The sequence below is a fragment of the Mesoplodon bidens genome (assembly GCF_964165515.1).
Source record: "Mesoplodon bidens genome assembly, chromosome: X".
NCBI lineage: Eukaryota > Metazoa > Chordata > Mammalia > Artiodactyla > Ziphiidae > Mesoplodon > Mesoplodon bidens.
Window position 1 is genome coordinate 83,670,429 of NC_138163.1, and position 18,959 is coordinate 83,689,387.

The 18,959-nt window shown below is 52.7% G+C and overlaps 1 long non-coding RNA gene across 1 annotated transcript; it reads left to right on the plus strand.

Moving 5' to 3' along the window:
- Positions 1–319: 319 nt before the first annotated feature.
- Positions 320–2,413, plus strand: LOC308608391. Its single transcript, XR_014014159.1, has 3 exons — positions 320–405; positions 1,418–1,558; positions 2,301–2,413. It is a non-coding gene; the product is annotated as an uncharacterized lncRNA (long non-coding RNA).
- Positions 2,414–18,959: the final 16,546 nt, after the last annotated feature.

Here is an 18,959-nt window from a genome sequence, read left to right on the forward strand (position 1 = left end):
TGGAAGTATGAATGGGTCTAGAGCCTATTCTTGGGGTCCAGGTGGCCAGCTGTCTTCGAAGGCTGGCTCTCAGACCTACACCCTCTCCCCACCCCACGAATTTCTTCAGCCCACCAGGAAAAGCAGAAGGTGGCTAGGGAATATTCTGCCATTTTCCAGATGGAGAAAAGTGAGGCCCAGGGAGGGGAAAGTACTGGCCATTGGCAACAGAGCCTAGAGCAGGGGCCATTGCCAGCCCAAAGGAATGATGGGGGCGGGGCCGAGGTTGAGCTAAGCCCGCTGGGACTCTAACCGCTGGCTCTTTATTTAGCCTTGGATCTGAAGCAGCTAAACCAATGCAAAAGAAATCCCACAAGTAAAGAGGGTTTCTCTGGTGAGACGCCTCCTTGGGGGCCCTGAAGCCAGGTATGTGAGAACCCACCCCCGAGAAGATTAGCTTAGAGTCCAGGAAGCCACTGGGTGGCGCCGTCTCTCCACCCAAGTTACTTAGGGAGGTTTCGGATGCCAGGGCAAAGAAGTCACCCCCATTCATGCCCCATCCTGCCAGGGCCGTAACAAAGACCGCTTGGGTTAGGGCAGGGAAAACCAGTTTTGACAAAACTCCATATCTCCCCTGGCACGTGGGGGGTGGGTGGGGAATGGAGGATCCAGATTGGTAGGGCCCAAGAAACCCAAGGGAAGGAACAGGCAGTTGTATTGGGGTCCCAGGACGCTGCCCCATTTCTCAACCACTCTCGAAGCCGAGAAATTCCAGGTGTCCTAAGCCTCGAAATGTGGGAGAGCAGTTCTTCCCATTTTATAGGCAGGTTGAGGCCTGGAGAGTTGAGGGCCTAAAGGGAAGCTGTTTTAGTAGCCTAGGAAGTACCCTCTCCCCAAACTTCTGTTTCAAAGTGAGCCCCTTTTTGGCTGAGGCCAAAGCGGCGACCAGGAGAAGTGGGCTTTAGAAATGCTAATGGCCTGCGTGAGTGGCAGGCGGAGACAATGGAGGAGAGCGCCTTGAATAGGGCGGCGGGGCCTGGGAGCGGGGCTCCCCACGTGGGAGCGGAGTGGGGAAGGGGGCAGGAGGGGGGCGGCCGTTCCCAGCGGAGGGGATCCGAGACTGGGCTAATTGGAAGGGGCTGGAGCTGCGGGGGCAGGAAGGGGGGAGGGGATTACCTGCGGGTCGGCGGCCCACGGGGGCGGGGCTCTCAGGAGGGGGTCCTGCGGGGAGCGGGGATGGGGGTACAGCAGCCCCGGGCCTGGGGCGGGGGCGGGGTGCAGACTCACTGAGCTGAACACCACGAGATAGAGGGTGGGGAAGCGGGGGGCTGGGGGTCAGAGCAAACCCAGAATTCAGGAAGGGGACAGCAGGTGCCTTGGGAAAGCGTGAAGGGGGACAGGGAAACCATTTCCTCACTTGTTCATTCACTGTCACAAGGTGAAGAGGCTGCTCTCCAGCCCGGCTGCTGGCAGTTGGTTTCCCTGCTCTCTCACTGATTGGCGATGTCCTCATCTGTTAAATCGGAAGAAGAGCATTTGCTTCATAGGATCTCTGGGAAGATTCAAAGAGACGATGGAGGTAAAGTACTTAAGAAAGTGCATGTGTGCTCAGTAATGGCGAGCTCTCATTATTACCCATCCAAGAAATAGCGATTCTGTGCTGGCTATGAGCACTGGACTTGGCTTGCTTGCTCTGTGGTGGAAACGTCGGCTGTGGTGAGGGAGTGAGGAAAAGGCTACACCTCGACCCTAGGCTCTGGGCCGAGGAGAACGGGGAGGGGGGACACCCTGGGGTGTGGGCAGCGGAGCCTGTGGGCCACGTGTGAGGCCCCCAGACCTTGCTTGTCCTCAGGGCCTGGGGAAACCTGGCTCTTCTGGGCCTTTAGCCCCTCCGTGGGAGAGGAGTCCTGGAAAGATGCAGTGTATCTAGGAGTGGTTGCGTGGTGAGAGGCAGGCCCAGGTCCAGGTTGGCATGCTTGTCAGCTTAGGGGGCCTAGCCTCAAACTTATGCTTCCCTAGTAGAAAACCAGAGAAGGCATCACAAGCAAACTCTAGAACAGTGACAATACCAAGTGTCCTAAGCAACCCATCGGGGAGTGAGAAGAAAATATTGCAATATAGAGAGCATTTTATTTCTTTTTGCCTCATCCTTTAACAGTTTTGACGTTGGACATGCAATTTGTAGCCTACACCATCAATTAGCAAAGTAATACATGTACAGTAAGAACAACATCTATATACTCTGCATCTGTGTACTCTGTCCCAGACCCTCACAACCACTTGATGGCAATGAGTAGAACTCCTATCTCCTCTTTCTACAGGGACCACTAAGGCCAAGAGACCTCAAGCCATATACCCAGTGGAAGAGCCAGGATGCATATTCACAGGCTGGCCCCAGAGTCTGTGTTCTTAACCACTACATTATGTATAAATAAATCCCTGTGGATATATTGTGTTGCTGTGCTCAAAATGCTCTAGTGATGGGAATCCATGATTTAGAAGTGTGGGGACTACTGCCCTGTTAAGGGTGTCAGCTCCGGAAGGACCCTTCAAGACGCTCATGGTGTAGATGGGCACACTGAAGGCCTGAGAGGGGCAGGACATCGTCCTAGATCACACAGCAAGAGAATGCCAGTGAAGGCTACTCATGTGATGTTCTGCCTCCCAGAATTAAAACTCACGACTGCGAGCCACTCTCACATTCCCCGTGCTCCCACATCGCGCCCCCCCCCACTTCCCCACGACTCTATTCCTGCTCTCCCATCTTCCTCACCCCCAACAGATGCAAGCAAAGCAGCTGCTACTGGCTTCAGAGGATGGCTGTCCATAGTTTAGCCAATTTCCTCACGGTAACCACTTGGCCCAGGCCCAGGATGGCCACCGTCTGGTGGGAAAGGGGATGGGAGGTCAGGCAGTGGCCATGGAGAGGAGCAGCTCAGGAAGCAGGGGTCCTAAACTCTCCGGGATCTCCATCAGCCATTCTTATAAAGGGAGAGAGACACAGCTGGATACAGAGCTATGTAGATACATAACAAAGAGATAGATCAATGCATAGATACACAGTTACTTAGATACAGAGATATGGAGATGCAGAGATATAGAGATATACAGATAGATGTAGAAATTCATAAATACATACATATTATAGATATATAGTTACACGGCTAGAGACATTACTACATAGCTACATACAAATTCTTAAGATAGAACCATGGAAAATATTCCTATGTAAAAATGTGAATAAAAGCCTTATTAGAAAGTTGAGCTATTTAAAGTAACACAGCAGGATCCTCCCCTTTGGGCTGGAAAGATGTGTTGCCTGCTGAGGACATGGGAATCACAGAATCAGTCATTCTCTCTCTGGCTTTGAACTTCTCTGGTCTCACTCCCCCACAAGGCTCCCACCACCACCACCGTGGGCAACCAACTAGCCTCTGTGCACACCTCTGCACACCCGGGCCCCTGTGAAGGGTCTCTGCCAGCTCTGAAGTTCTTCCCAGAATTGAGCCGAATGCTCCCAGAGGTGGATCCCACCCTGGGGGCCCAGCTCTGCTATCCGGGGCCACCAGAACCCCAGTCTGCTCCCTCTGACGGGTGGCAGGCCTGTGAAGGCAGAGACCGCCCCCCGCCCCAGAGTCTTTTCCTGGCTGCCCAGGTCCTGGAGCCACTGGGGCCCCAGCAGAAGCCTCTCTCTGCCCAAAGGTGCAGCAGGGAGATGTCTGGTGGCCTGGGCCAGGTCTCACCTAGGGGTCCTCTGGCCTCAGGCGTGTTCCAAGGCCCTGACCCATGCAGCAGGCACAGCTGCCCCTGGGGGCCACTCCCTTGCCTTTGAAGGCATGGGTAGGGTTACAGGGTTAGCTGGGGAATAAGGCTCTTCAGAAACCCCGGAGCTGCTGGAAGAGACAAAGGAGCATGAATCCAGGACCAGTTCTCTGTCTCAACTTTCTCCCTGCCTCTGGCTTGGTGTGTGTGTGTGTGTGTGTATATATATATATATATATATATATATATATATATATATATATATATATATATATATATATATACATATATATATACATATATATATATATATATATATACATATATATATACATATATATATACATATATATATATATATATGTATATATTTCTATCTCCCCTTTTCACCTGTCTCTGTCTCTCCTCTCTCTCTCACTTTCCTTGTCCTCCCCACTCTGTCTCTGTCTGTCTCTCTCTCTTATTTTTCTTTTCTCCTTGACTCTCTTCTCCTCTCTTTCCCTCTCTGGTCATGTCTTGGATTTGCTCTTAGCCTTGTTGTTTCTGTCTTGAACTTTGAGAACTTGCACGGATATTGTGGTGAGGAGAGTTGACCAGAGGTCAAACACCCCTGTGGGTCTGTAGTGATCACAACAACGCAAAAATAAACACAGAGGGAGACCCAGGAATAGAATAGCCCCACCCTTCTTTCACTGGTCTGCAATAGCATCTCTCATGGTTGTCCATCCAGCCTCTACTTACACACCTCTGGGGACGGGGGTCTCACTAGGGCCTGAGATAGCTGTTCTCTTGCAGAACAGCTCAACCTGACAGGAAATCCTTCTCTGAAGTGAACTGAAATCTCTAACCTTATGGCTGCCATCCACCGATCCTAACTGTGGTCCTCCGACTCCCTCTGCCTTTGGACAGTCCTTCAGAAGTCTCCCCAAAGAAGTAAGGTCCTTGGGGGCCTGAATCCTCTCAGTGTGGGTTCCCAGAAAATAATGAGAGGCCTTGCAGCCTAGAGTAGTTGCAACTACTGGGGAGGGAGTTGGTAGGAGTATCAGGAATATCCCAAGGAGGGGCCACTGGTCACAAATGAAGCCCCACCAGGCCACATCTGAGAAATTCAGTGTGAGATAAGGTGGGGCGAAATGGAAACTGGCCCAGCCTGAGGAAATAGGGAAGGCAGGTAGGAGCTGGAAAGCAGGCTGGGCAGTAGATAGGCCAGCCCATCCCTGCCCGAGGCCCAGAGGGCTCGACCAGAGATCCCAGGTGCCCACAGAACTGGGTGGAAGGGAGCCAGAGAGCTGAGAGGCCTGCCCCGGGGGCACACTCGAGGCTGGTTGCCCTAAAGAAAGGGAGGCACAGAGCATTCAGTCAGCCCCCTCATCCCAGGCACCAGGGAACAGCAGGAGTTCCTTTAAGCTACATACCCCCAGGAGAATAGACTGAGGTCGTGAGGTCCTGCCAGCCTAGATGCCTCAGCCTGCATGGAACTAGGCAGGGGCCTGGACTGGCAGACCAGTTCCACGCCTACCCCTCAGCTTCCAACAGAGCTGGCAGCCCTGGAGCCCCCCATACAAGATTCTACTCAGGTACTGGCCTCAGGTGCTTCTAAACCCTTTGGGGTGACAGGGGTCTCTTCTATGCCTCAAGCCCTCAAGAGGAGATTACTGGCCTCCCTGGAACTCTTCGCAGCAACCGACCAGGATCCTTCATGGTGCAGCTGCTGCCCTGGCCTCCCCTTAGTGGGTTGTGCTGTTTGCCGCACATTCATGGGTGTCTTCTTCCTCTGTGCCACCAGGCCCTATGCTGCTTTTTGCACACATACCGCCGATGAAAGGGTTAACACCATGTGCCCCACCAGAAGCCCTGCCCCCCATTCTGGCATCTCCCCTGTACCCCCCAGGCAGCAGGAGTCATATTCCCTAAGGCGGTGCTTGGCAGAAAGGGGCCTGCTCTGCCCGGCTGGCCACATGTCCCTTCCCTCCCCCTCCCCCTCCGTTCCTCAGGCAAGTGTCAGGAAACAGGATCCAAGGAGAAAGCAGGCACCTGTTCCTGAAGTTCCTGACAGGCCTCCTCTTCCCTGCCCCAGCCCCTGGGCCCCCTGGGCCTGATGGGAAAGAAAGGCCTCAGCAGCACAGGCCACCTCTTGCTAGTTGCATCTTTATTTGTCCTGCCACATTTGGCCGACCCTGTCATCAGACGAGAAGCTGTAGAATGTAGCTGTGAAGAAGCGCAGACTCCATGACCAGGTGGCCACGTAACAGTTTGGTAAACTTGGGCACGTGACATCGCCTCTGACTCTCAATTTGCTCATCTGTAGAATGGGCATCCTAATAGCATCCACCTCATAGGGTTGTTTTGAGGGTTACTTGAGGTAACATACGTATTTAGAATAGTGCCTGAGACATAGTAAACAAACAAACAAGGAAATAAATCATTAAATAAATACCACTCCTGTTTCCTAAGGTCTGCCTCAGGGTTTCCCCAGTTTCTGATCTATCTTGTTGCTCTCCATGGACAGGTATGGAAACTCTGCCCTTGGCTCCTGCCTTGGCCCCCTCTATCACTGTCTGTCAGTCCCCTAAGGCTAGGCCCTACTCCTCTAAAACGACCTCTGGGGATGCTGGAGGGCTCGAGGAGCCTGTTGTGTCCCGGCCGGAGCCTGCCTGGGAACGGGCCTTCCTCCACCTGCAGCTCAGCAGGGGCCTCCCCCCAGGAGGCCTCTTGCCTCCTCCTCCCCAGAGTGGGGCAGCTGCTCTGCCTCTTTAAGGCCCTAACTAGGTCATCGCCCAGCTGAACATCCCCCTCACATTCCCCTCACACTAAACAATCTGATCTGATCACTGGTGATGAGGTCAATTTCACATGGCTTTGTTCCTGCAGTGAGCTTGTCACGACCAATCATTTCTGAGCGAGGAGCCCATAATCCTGCACTGACTCCCTTGCCCCCAGAGGCCACGGCCTCTTTCTTGCTCGCCAATATGAGGTCCCTAAGGTTGGCTCAGCACGAGTTTCCTCATGGCCTCTGTGTGCCCTCCTGCTCTTCCTGGCTGCATTGGGAGGGGGCCTGGGTTGGGGTCAACCATGGGGCTGCCAGGAGAGTGTGGAATGGGTATGCCGGGTAACCTGGGCGGGGGGGCACCAGTCCCCAGGATGGGAGGTGGGTGGCTGATGAAAGAGGTCGGCAGCAAGACATGTATTTCTGGGCTGTGGGCCCACCTAGCTCAGAGAACAATCTTCTCCTTTGGGGTGACCCAGGATGGAGCCTCTTGTCCTGGGGACAGGCGCTTATGAGAGACTCTGAACATAGAAACCCCCATGCCCCCTTGCCTGGGCCCTTGCATAGAATAGTGGCGGCTAGAGGGGGCACACTTGCGCACATGCCAGGCGTGTGCGGGCTGGGGCGTAGTCATGCTCTGCAGGCAAGAGCATACTTCTGGGATTGAAGACTTGGTCTTCATTTCTGCTACGTGCTCTTGGCCAAGTCCCTTCTCTCTGAGCCTGAGTTTCCCCAAGCGTACTGTAAGAGCAGTATGACAGAGCCAGCCAATGCTTCCTTTCAGTGTGGAGCGTTCCTAAGCCTTTGTGGGAGGAGACTTGGAGGCTTGGGATGCGGATGGGGAGACAGGGGTGGATGTTTTGCTGCCTCTCTGTCTCCCCAGAGGCGCTTGCATGGCCCCCCACAGAGTGGGTGTCAGTTATGTTTGGTTTTGGTGGGGATAAAAAGCATCATGACAGAGGAAATGAAGTTTTCTTTTTTATTCTGCATCCTTTTGGCATGATAGGACTCATCCCATCTGCCTGGGCCCCAAGGAATGGACAGTAAGAATGAGAGAGAGAGCCTGGCAGGGCCCTGCCCAGAGGTGCTGGCTTCTGTGTGGAGGCCGGGGGGGGAGAACACCAGGGCAGCCAGGGGCAGCCTGCTGGGCATCTGGGCTGCAGGTGGTCCCCATGGCCAAGAGGGAGGAGGGAAGGCAGCATGCCAGGCTCTGGGCAGGGGGCTTTGGCCACCTCATCTCATGTCTCATTTACTCATCATGTCACCATAGATGCAATGGGCTGCTCTTGCATTTTACAGATGAACCCACTAAGGCTGCTCCCCCTTCAGCTGCAGAAGTGGCTGGTCTCAGGACTGAGGTGGGGCTGGGGGGATGAGGCGGGCAGAGCAGAGCTCAAGGCCAGGTTTAGAACATAGCAGTGGCAGGAGACTCCTCTTTAGACAACTGATATCTGGGAAAGTGTGATCCAAAGGCCTGGCCTAGCACAGGCCTGAGTCATGGTGTCGGGGAAAGCACATCAATTTTGGAATCGCACAGACCCGGCTCCTACTTCTAGTCTGCCACTTCCTTGCTGTGTGACTTTGGGCAAGCCACTTGCCTCTCTGAGCCTAAGGTTTCCTCCTCAGTCTAATGGACGTAAATCAGCTTGACCTGACAGGGCAGTCAAGAGGATCCACTGAGGTGCTGGCTGCACTAATAATAGATGCCAAATACGTGATCTTTCTTATTCCAATTCATTAGCAAGTCCTGCCATCTTCACCTCTGAATAAATCCCAGATCTGACCACTTCTCCATACCCTCCACTGCCACCCGCCCCAACCCAGGCCACTATCACCTCTTGCCTGGATTACTGCAGAAGCCTCCTCATGGTTTCCCTGCTTCTATTTTTGTCCCCTGCCAACTGTTATTCACACAAAAGCCGAGTGATCTGTTATAGTCCTAAGTCAGTCATGTCGCTTCTCTGCTCAGAACCCTCCCCGGGCTTCCCATGTCACTCAGAGTAAATGCGAAGTCCTTACTCGTGGCCTATAAGGCTCTTCAGAGTCTGGGCCCTACGGACTCCTCTGGCTCCATCTGGGATCACTTTCTTCTTACTTTGTTCCAGTTGCACTCACCTCTTCTGTGCCTTGACCCCACAAAGCTGATTCCTGCCTCAGGGCCTTTGCACTTGTTGTTCCCTCTGTTTGGAACACTTTTCCCCCAGTTCTTCTCATGGTTGATTCCTTCATGCTATCCAGGTCTTGGCTCAGATGTCAAGTTTTTAGAGGATGCCTCTTCTCTAAAGCTTTCTTGGTTCTAAGTCCTCATCATCTGGGAATTCTTCCTAATGTCTAAACTACAGCTGTGCTGCATCATTTAACCTTGTTCCTTTGTACTCTGTCCTTCGCATAAGATGTCCCTTTAAGAACACATTACTCAACTCTGAGACCCTCAACACTTACTACTGCTGGGGTTCTGCTGGATGAGGCCCCCAGACAGACTATGAATTCCCAGGGGTACAGGTAGGAGAAAGAAGTGGTAGTTTATTGGGATGCCTAAGGAATGCCAAGCACTTGTACACAGGAGCTCTCACCTAGTCCTCATGTTATGTCATTTACTTCTTGCAACAGCCCTGTGAGGTAAAGGATTCCTATACCCATTGTACAGATGAAGAAACTGAGGCTTGGAGAGGCCAGGTGACTCAGCCAAGATCACACAGCTGGTTGCGTAGTGGTTTCCTGATTCCAAGGCCTGTTTTCTATCCCCCACATTAGAACAGATCCCATGCCACATGCATAGCAGAAGTATTCCTGGAGCCCCTGATAAGCCTCTTTAAGTGCTTGCTGAATACGCTTCGAGTTGCCCATTAGCTGTCTCTTCTTCAAGCGTCCTCTGATGGCGTCTGACTCCCTGCTCCCTGCTGCCTGTTTCCTCTACTGGAAGGTCCCCCCCCTTCCCTGGTCAGTCTCTGCTTGGTCTTGGGGAGGAGATGCCACTTGCCTCACTGTCCTCGGTACTGACCACCCTGCTGCTACTGTTCGATTCCATTACACTGGGCAAAAAGCCCCAGGGCATCTCCTCTGGGCTAGGCTCCAGGCTGGCCACAGGGGACCAGAGAGAGCCCAGACCCCGGCTTACTCTCACACCAGGAGCGGGTGGCACATGAGTCCCTGGGAATGCAGGCCTTGGCGAGGGTTTCCTTCACAGAGTGGGAAGTACTTGGACTGGACCTTGAAAGATGAGTGGGGATCTTTCACCTGGAGATGGAGCAGAGTGGGAGGGAACAGCGTGGGTAGAAGCCTGGAGATGGGAAGAGCAGGGTGAGTGGCTGGGGGTGGCAGGAGCTTTGGGTGTGTAGAGAGAGCGGCTGGAGTTGGTGGAGGGACAATTGGGGCTGGGCCTCCCCTCCCCTCCCCAGCTACCTCCGGCTCCACCAGCCATTCGTTCTGCCCAGTCCCCCTGGACAAAGTGGGCAGGCATGCCCGCTGGGGCCATGTGTGCCAGGTTATGACAGCCAGAGTAGTGAGGGCCGGGATCCAGGGGCTACCAGCTCTAAAGCTTTGGGGGAGTCGGTTCTGGGCCTTTTTACAGACAAAAGATTCTGCTGTGGTGGGAAGGGCCAGCACTGGGGATCAGCAGGTCTTGGCACTTGGACCAGGAGGAAGGGAGAGGCATGAGCCTTGGTTGAGAGCAGATAGCTTTCACCCTTGGCAAGAGACAATTACCACTGTTCAGGCCCATTAACAGCCTAATAAATTAGAAAGAAAGCGTTTGCACTTGGGGGAAGCGTGGTGTGAGAGGGAGGTGGGATGAAGGAGGGGAGGCCAGATGAACCAGGAGCCAAAAACTCCCTCCCTCTTGTGGGCCAGAGAGGAGAAAGGGATCCTGGGATCCAAGGTGGCTTGAGTACCTACTGCAGGCCAGGCTGAGAGCTTTCAGACAGTTTCTCACAGGATTCTCATGCCAGCCTGGGGGCCAGGCATTGTTGTCCCCATTGTACAGAAGGGGAAACTGAAGTGCAGAGAGAGCCAGAGACATGCCGGAGCTCGCCCAGGATCACCTGGCTGCAGAGAAGGAGAGGCCCTGAGGACCCCTCCACCACCACCCAGGGCGGCTGGAGGGGGATGGTGGGATGGGGGGGGTGCTGGGATTGGCTTGCCCACCTGAAACATTTCAACTTACATCCTTGTAAAGTATAAATGCCTGACTATAAAGAAAGACTTGTTCACACACGTTTTGGGCAGCCTCAGTGCAAGAAGATAGCAGGGAGCTCAGAAGATCTAATTGCTTATGTAATCTCCGTTGAATTTGGTCTATTGGGAAATATCTCTTCGAAGTGTTTATCACATCCCCCGTTATAAATAGCCACACTCGGCTCTCCTCCACGCCTTCCCGTGGCTGCCTGGGAGATGGGCTGGCGGTGGTCAGGAGAGAGGAGCTTCAGACGGAAAACGGGCCCTCTGGAGAGGGAGGGCACCTGCTCTGGCTGCGGGGGCTCTTGGAAGCAAGCCCACAGGGCACTGGCCTTTGTGGAGCATGGAATCAGAGCGGCCGACTATCTTGCCCAAACGTCACCGCATCTCAAAGTGGGGAGGGGGGTCTTAGTATTTCTGTCCCCCCTTGGATCCTTTCGCGTAAAGAGAAGCAGCCTATTCTTGCCTGTTAATATCTCGTAGAAGAGAAGACTTCAGGCAACAAAGGGAAACTGGAAAAGGAGAAAATGTCCTTGGAAGTGTTGCCCATATTAGCCTTCCCATCTTATCAACTGTGAGACTGAAGCTCAGGGAGTCAGCAGGCACTGGTCTGTGGTGGTGCTGGGCCTGAAACCCCATGTTTAGGCTTCTGCCAGCCTGGCACGGGGCCACCCGCCTGGCGATGAGGGCACCGCCCATCTCCCCCCTGGAGGAAGGTGAAGTGGCAACTTGGCAGGATGTGGCCTTTTCACACACACACACACACACACCGACCCCTTTCTCTCCTGCAGCTGCAGTGTCTCTGGTCTTAGTGGGCCTGATCTGTTCCATTTCCACAGCCCAGAGAGCCCCGTCTCCCCACTCTGCCCATCTCCTCCTACCACTGCTCTTGCGGCCCCAGCTCCAGGCCTACCTCTTCCATGAACCCTTGCCTGAGATTTGCAGCCACCAGTTTCCCAGCTTTCCCTGGTCTTGGTCTGGGCCCCCTCACTTGCCTGCTCATCTCTCTCATTGACTATATTAGTTTCCTGGCCCTCAGCATTCCTTGGCTTGTGGCCGCATTACTCTTATCTCTGCCTCCATGGTCAAATGACCTTCTCCTCTTTTTCTGTCTGTGTCAAATCTTCCTCCACCTCCCTCTTATATGGATACCTCCTTCTTAGAGTGTAATTGCATTTAGGGTCCACCCAGGTGATTCAGGATAATCTCCTTATCTCAAAATCCTTAACGGCATCTGCAAAGACCCGTTTTCCAAATAAGGGAACACTTACAAGTTCCAGTGATTAGGACCTGATATCTTTGGGGAACATTATTCAGCCTACTCCATCACATTAGGAGCCCACCTGGTCTTTCTCCTTGTGAGACTGGAAGCTCCCAGAGGGTAGAGGCAGTGTCTGGTGTCTCCAAATGTGCTCTGCAGCACCCCCATCGCACTCAGAGCCTGAAACAAGCCTCTGGAAAAGTTGGCTGGCTGATGGCTGGCCAGGCAGAGTGCTTGGCATCCTGCCTCTTCTGCCCATGGGTCCACCATCAACTCCTGGATGTACTCCTTCAGGCTCCTGGGATCACGGGACAGTGTGAGGGGTGCTGACTTGTCACTTCCAGACATCTGACAAGGGCTTTCAGGGTGAATTTACAGAGACAGGTGCCTGGTGGCACATGTGTAGACATAGCTGCTCATTGATCAGGTTTGGAGCATGGGTCCAACTATAGATGGGGGAGCTAATTTCATCAACTTTCAGAGTCTCGTCCTGATGGACAAGAAGGAGGGGCTGAAGCATACAAAGCAGATACGACAGGGAGAAATGTCAGATCTTTTACTCTTGGATCCTAAAACCCAGTCCTCAGATGCAGGCTGGCCAGAGGGAACAGGCGAGAGGGCTGGAAGCAGAGTGAGGAGGTCTGCTCCTAAATAAGTCCAAGGAGGCTTAGGCTGCATCCATAGGGAGCATAGACGTTTCTAGAAAAAGGAGGTGGCAGACTGCCCTGGAATATGTTGTCAGCTCTGGGCCCACATATTAAGGGTGCCGCAGACCTACTGGAGCGTGGGCAGGGAGGCAAAAGCAGACTGGAGAGGAAGCTGGAACTCTGGCCTCAGGGGAAGAATGGAATGAGCTGTTTGGCTTGGAGAAAACTCAGGGGTTTTGGTGATGGGGATGCTTCAGACCTCTGAGGGACTATTTTAGAGCAGAGGGAGAAGACAGAGTCTAGGTGGCCTCAGGCAGCAGTGCTGTGACCCTTGGGCAGAAGCCACAGGGAGACAAAGTTCAGCCCAACTCAAGAAAGAACTTTCTTAGGGTGAGGGCTATTTTAAGATGATCTCTTTCTTGCAAGTGAATGAGCTTCCCGCCTCAGGAAGTAGGAAAGCAGAGACGGGTCAAGCATTTGGATGGAATATGGTAGAAGGGGCTTGAGCATCACATGGGGATTTGAGCAGCTCAGACCAGCCCTTGGAGGCCAGAGAGGGCCTTCTGCCCATAGAGCTTTTCCCCTCATAGAGCTTTTCCCCTCTTGTGCATGTCTCTTCTGTGAGTCCTTTCCTTGCTTTCCCAGCCCTGCCATCCACAGACTTACTCTCTCCCTCCTCAGAAGACCCAAAGCACTGACCATGGTGTATTGGAGCAAACCATTTAGGCTTTATTTCCCCCATGAGACTGAAGGCCTTCCAAGCAGAGAGAGGACTTCTTCAGCTACGGGTTCACTCCTCCCCTCTCCTCAGACATTGCCCAGTGACCAGGACACAGTAGCCACCAGAGAAGAAAGAGAATGGTGCCAAGGAGTGGTGGGCAGGTGAGTGGTCCATTGCCAGCCAAGAGCCTTTGAAAACTGGAGATATTCACACAGATTCAAACAGATGAAATGCATCCTGGAGAGAGAGAAGGGGCCCTCTCAATATTCTTTCAGGCCTCAGAAGACTGTCATGAGTGTCAACCCAGATACCATGGCATTTCCTTTTCTTCTTTGTGCCTTTCTGAGAGAGTTCTCCCAGTCCAGGCTCTGTTCCCAAGGGGCTCTCCCTCCCTGCTGGCCCCTCTGGCTCACTCCAAGGCCCCTCCAGATGGGCCCCATCCTCCCTCAAACCCCCAGCTGGGCCCGCCAGCTGGACTTTCTCAGGGAATGAGGCCCCAGGAAGGTCCAGAGCCCACCCAGCAGGCTAGAAGGAGAACAGCTGCCTGTGGGGTGAGAGGGGTGAGGGGTGAGGTTCCCCCATGGACAGTCGGCCTTGGAAATGGATGAACTAAGAATGGGGATAGAGGTGGGAGTGGCTTTACTGGCCATAAAACAAATGTGTCAAGCCCAGAGATCCCAGGACCAAAGCAGCTCCATGGGCCCTGTGCCCACTTCAATGCTACATGCATGTGGCAGTCAGTGCCCCACACCAAGAGCCCTGAAGCCCAGGCATCTGTTTGATGTTCTGCGACTGATTCTCTGTATGACCTTGGACAAGCCCTGCCCCCACCCTCTCCCTGGGCTTCATTCAGGTATTCCTTCAAAACTGTTAGCAGTGCCAATTTATGGAGTGAATGACACGGGACTAGGCAGAGTCCAGGCCCCAGCTGTTCTCATGTGAGGATATTTTTGGTTTGCTTACTCATTCATTGACTCCCCCTGGACTGGAAGCTCCCTGGAGGCAGGCATCTGTCTCACTCATCATTGTATCTCTAGTGCCTAGCTAACTCAATGCCCTGCACAGAGAATGTATTCAATCAATACTTGCTACACGAGGAGATGAAAGCTATGGATAGCCACCCCAGAAAACACATCCACACACAGTCTGGCCTATAATTCTAGCACATTCTCAGACCCTAGAAACTCATCTCTCAGACATGCTACAGGTCCATGGTCCCAGGTTAGGAGACCTAGGAAAGACCCAAGAAGGTAGCACACATTCATTGTATTATGCCCTGTGTGAACAAAAGGTTTCCATGGGCCTGGCTGGGGATGAGAATAGAGGTGATCAGGGAGTTCGAAGGTATGAGGGTGTCTCCAGGCTTGGCTGGGACAGGGTGGCCCTGAGCCATGGAGCTACCAGAAGCATCAGGCTGCCTCTGCCTCAGCTGTGGCCTTACCTTATGATACAAAGCCAAGGAGAACACAGTGTCTCCTTGATGATTTGTTGTTTTACCCCAAGCTCATAAAAAGATCTTCTGGTTGAGACCTCAGAATCTTGGGCTTTGGGCCAGTGGCAGTCAGTTGCCCCCAGTCTGGTAAACTTGACGGAGTCTTGAGCCTTCAGTGATGAGGAACAGCTCCTGGGTCATGGGGCCCCACCAAGGGGAAGCTAGGCCTGGGTAGCCAGTGGGCCATCCCCTAGCCTCCCACCTGCCCTCACACCTACTCTGAAAGCTCTCTCAGTCCTTACCAGCATTAACTGGGATCGAAGTCCCTGCCCTGCCTGCTTATCAGGCTCATGGGGGCCAGGCAAATACTTTGGATACACTCAAGATCTGTTCCTGCGGAGTGGCTTTTGCTGCCACTTGGTTTGAGTTCTGTGTTGCAGTCCTCTCTCCGTGGGACAGACATCCTCTAAGGAATGCAAGGCCACAAGAAGGCTGTTTGCCAGAAAGGGAAACAATGGGGCTTAGAAGTCAGCCTGGTCTGAGTTAAAATCCTGCCTCTGCCACTGCCAAGCTATGGGCCCTTTGGAAAGTCACTTGATTTCTCTGAGTCTCAGCTTTCTCATCTGTAAAGTAGGGACGCCAATACATACCTATCAGGGCTGTTGCAGGGATTCAGTGAGATAATCCACATGGAGCATTTAGCACAGGGCCTGACACTGGCTTTTCAGTAGATGGTACATCTCCCTGGTAGTTAATATTGGCGAGGGCTCCTCAAAGTGTGGTCCCTGGACCAGCAGCATCAGGGCTACCTGGGAGCTTGTTAGAAATGCAGTCTCTGGCACCACATCCCAGACCTGCTGAGTCGGAATATGCATTTTCATAAGATCCCCAGGTGATTCCTAAGCAGGAGGAAGTTTGGGGAGAGCTAGGCTAGTGTCCAGCCTTCAGCCGGTCATATATGAGGAATATCCATTTCTGGCAGCCTGTACAGGAAAGAGCCTTCTACATCCTTTACTTTCAATGGTAGCAGTAATGGTTGCAGTAGTGAACATATAGTGAGCACTTGCTATGCACCAGATACTATTTGGGGTGCATCCCAGCAACCCCGTGAAGTCGGTCCTACAAGCATCCCCACTTTACCAACGAGCAAGGCAAGGCAAGGTTAAGTCATTGGTCCAAAGTTGTGGTGAGTGAGTAATGGGACCACAGTGCAAACCCAAGCCCCCTGCCTCCAGAGCTTACGCGTCAAGGGCATAGTACCTAGAAGAATCCATACTTAGGGAGCAAAATAGTCGATTCCATGCCACAGGCACCCACTGAATTGCTTCTCTGTCTGCTTGGTCCAGGCCCCAGAGATTCAGAGATAGACAAGACACAGGCGCTGCCTTCAAGGAGCCCCTCAGTGCAGTGTAGGAGACAGATATCCAAATAAATGATGAAAGGAGGTGGTCTGCAATCCCTGCTGCACCAGCAAGGACGAACACAGTGCAGTGGGGGATCGGAGGAGGGGAGCCGGGAGTCCTGCCTGCGGCCAGCGGGGAGGATTTCCACACCGAGGCGCCTTTCCAGTGGGCTGGGCTGCACCCAGTCAAGGCTTCCTCTGTAAATCTCCAGGCTCTTAGGCATGATTAAAGTGCTTTCCAGATCAGCCAATGAGGCTAAGATTTGAGGGCGAAGAGTTTGGGCAAGGGGGCGTGGTGAGGTGGTGGTGGTCAGGGACTCTGGGTTTGAGCCCTGTCTTAGGTTTTAACTATCCATATAGCCTTGGACAATTAGGCCCCAAGTTTCTTCAGGGATGAGAGGTGATGCTACCGATGGGATTTTAAGCTGTAATTGAGGACCCAGGGGGCTGTTGCAATTTCTCCGGGGCAGGGACCACGTCTGCCTTGCCCACTGCTGTATCCCCAGCACCCAGCCGGTCACCTGGACCAGAGCTGCCGTTCCATAATACTTTGTTTAGTGAATGTTGAGTAAGGAGTCACAGGGAAGGGGGCCCAGAGTGACCAGATCCCAGCCCCCCTTATGCCCAGAAGCCCTCCATCCTCAGCAGAATCCAATCAGTCTCTTCTCTCTCTCCAGGGCTCTGCTCTCAACCCCAAGCTGGAGTCAGTGATGCTTCTCTCCATCAGGGAAATGGGTCCCTGGAGATGCTCGGCCACTGCTGCCCAGTGAGAAACCCAGAACTGACAAGGCCCTCGGAGACAAGCCCATTGTACAGATAAGGAAAGAGGCAAAGGGAAGGGTCTGGCCCTGCCACGTGCAGGGAACCTGCCGCGGAACTGGAACAGGCAGCCACATGTTCTTGTGCCATGTATAGGGCTCCCCACCTGTCCCTGCACTTGCCCGAATGGCACTCCCAAGGGTCAGGGAAAGAGAGGGGTACAGTGTGAATGAAGGCAAAAGGTCTGTCATGCAGAAGGATTGGCCTTCGAGGCCTAGGAGGCCCAATTGGGGGTGGAGGAGGGTCCGAGGTGTCAGTACCAAGGCCAAGGCCATACGTGGGCACGAGCTGGTGGCGAAGCAAGGGGAGCAGCAGGCAGGAAGCTGCAGCTGGAATGTTGAGGACACATGTTTCCCATTAGGCGCTCCTCCTCTCTAGCCTACTCTCTCCTCTGGGAAGTAGAGGGAGAAGAAAGGCTGTGATGTGTAGGTGAGCCCCGTTATGCAGGACGTATTGGCAGGAGCTCCCCAGGTAACCCCCTCTGCTGTGCGAGGCACCAGGCCCAAGGCCCTCCTCCGGGCCAAAGCTCCAACCTACTTGCCCAGCTTGTCTGTCTTCCTGACGCTGGCTCGGCACCCTCAAGTTCCCTGGCCTGGACACTCACGAGATGCCCTCAACCCACTGGCTTTGAGTCAAACACATCCAGGTTTGAATCTCTCTTCCAACACTTGCCAGGTTATGTGACCTTGGTTAACTTACTTCTCGGAGCCTTGGTTCCTGCAACTGTAAAGTGGAGAAAATGATCCCTGCCCGGCCACCCCCTCCCAAAGCATAGTGGAGAGAAGGAGCCGAGACTGCACACTGAATTCCCTGAGCTCCTGCCTGTCCCTGGGCACTGGCGGGGGTCAGGAGCCCCTCGCCTCTTTCTTTCCCCCCATCCATCCTGGCCCTGCCTGGTGGGGAGGCACCTCAAATATCAGGCACCTCTAGGCAGTGGAGGTACCTCTGACCCCTCAAAACCGTGCCTTACACCAGCCATCCCCAAAGCAATCTCAGAAGCCTTTTCACAGCACAAAACACAGCCACACACCCCCCCACACACACCCACACACACACAGGCTAAGGAAGGGAAGGCACCCAGAGAGTCCTCAAGCAGACCCCACCAGTAGCAGGGCCTCCACTAAGAGCTTGCCATGTATCATCTCCTCAACTCTTAGCCACACCCGTAAGAGTTGCTATTATCCTCTCCGTTTAGCAGGTAGAAAGGCAGAAAGAACTTTTATTTTTATTGAAGTATAGTTGATTTACAATGTTGTGTTAGTTTCTGCTGTACAGGAAAGTGATTCGGTTATACATATATAATATATATATATATATATATATATATATTCTTTTTCAGAATATTTTCCATTATAGGTTATTACAAGATATTGAATATAATTCCCTATACTATACAGTAAGTCCTCGTTGTTTATCTACTTTATATATAGTAGTTTGTATCTGTTAATCCCAAACTCCTAATTTATCCCTTCTCCCGCTTTCCCCTTTGGTAACCATAAGTTTGTTTTATAAGTCTGTGAGTTTGTTTCTGTTATGTAAATAAGTTCATCTGTATCATTTTTTTCAGATTCCACATTTAATTGATAGCATATGATATTTGTCTCTCTGACTTATTTCACTTAGTATGATAATCTTTAGGTCCCTCCATGTTGCTGCAAATGGTATTATTTCATTCTTTTTCATGGCTAAGTAGTATTCCATTATATATATATATATATGTATATATGCCACATCTTGTTTATCCATTCATCTGTTGGTGGACATTTAGGTTGCTTCCATGTATTGGCTATTGTAAATAGTGCTGCAATGAACACTGAGGTTCATGTATCTAGAAAAGACTTTCTTACTGCAAGTCCCCCAGCTCCAGAGTGGCTGAGCCTATATCAGTCAGACCCCAAAGCCCACCCAGCCTGTTTTGGCCATTTTATGTGACCATCTCTCAGACTTGAGGGGACACAGATCATTATAATTGAATGTACCAGGGCATATTCGCATG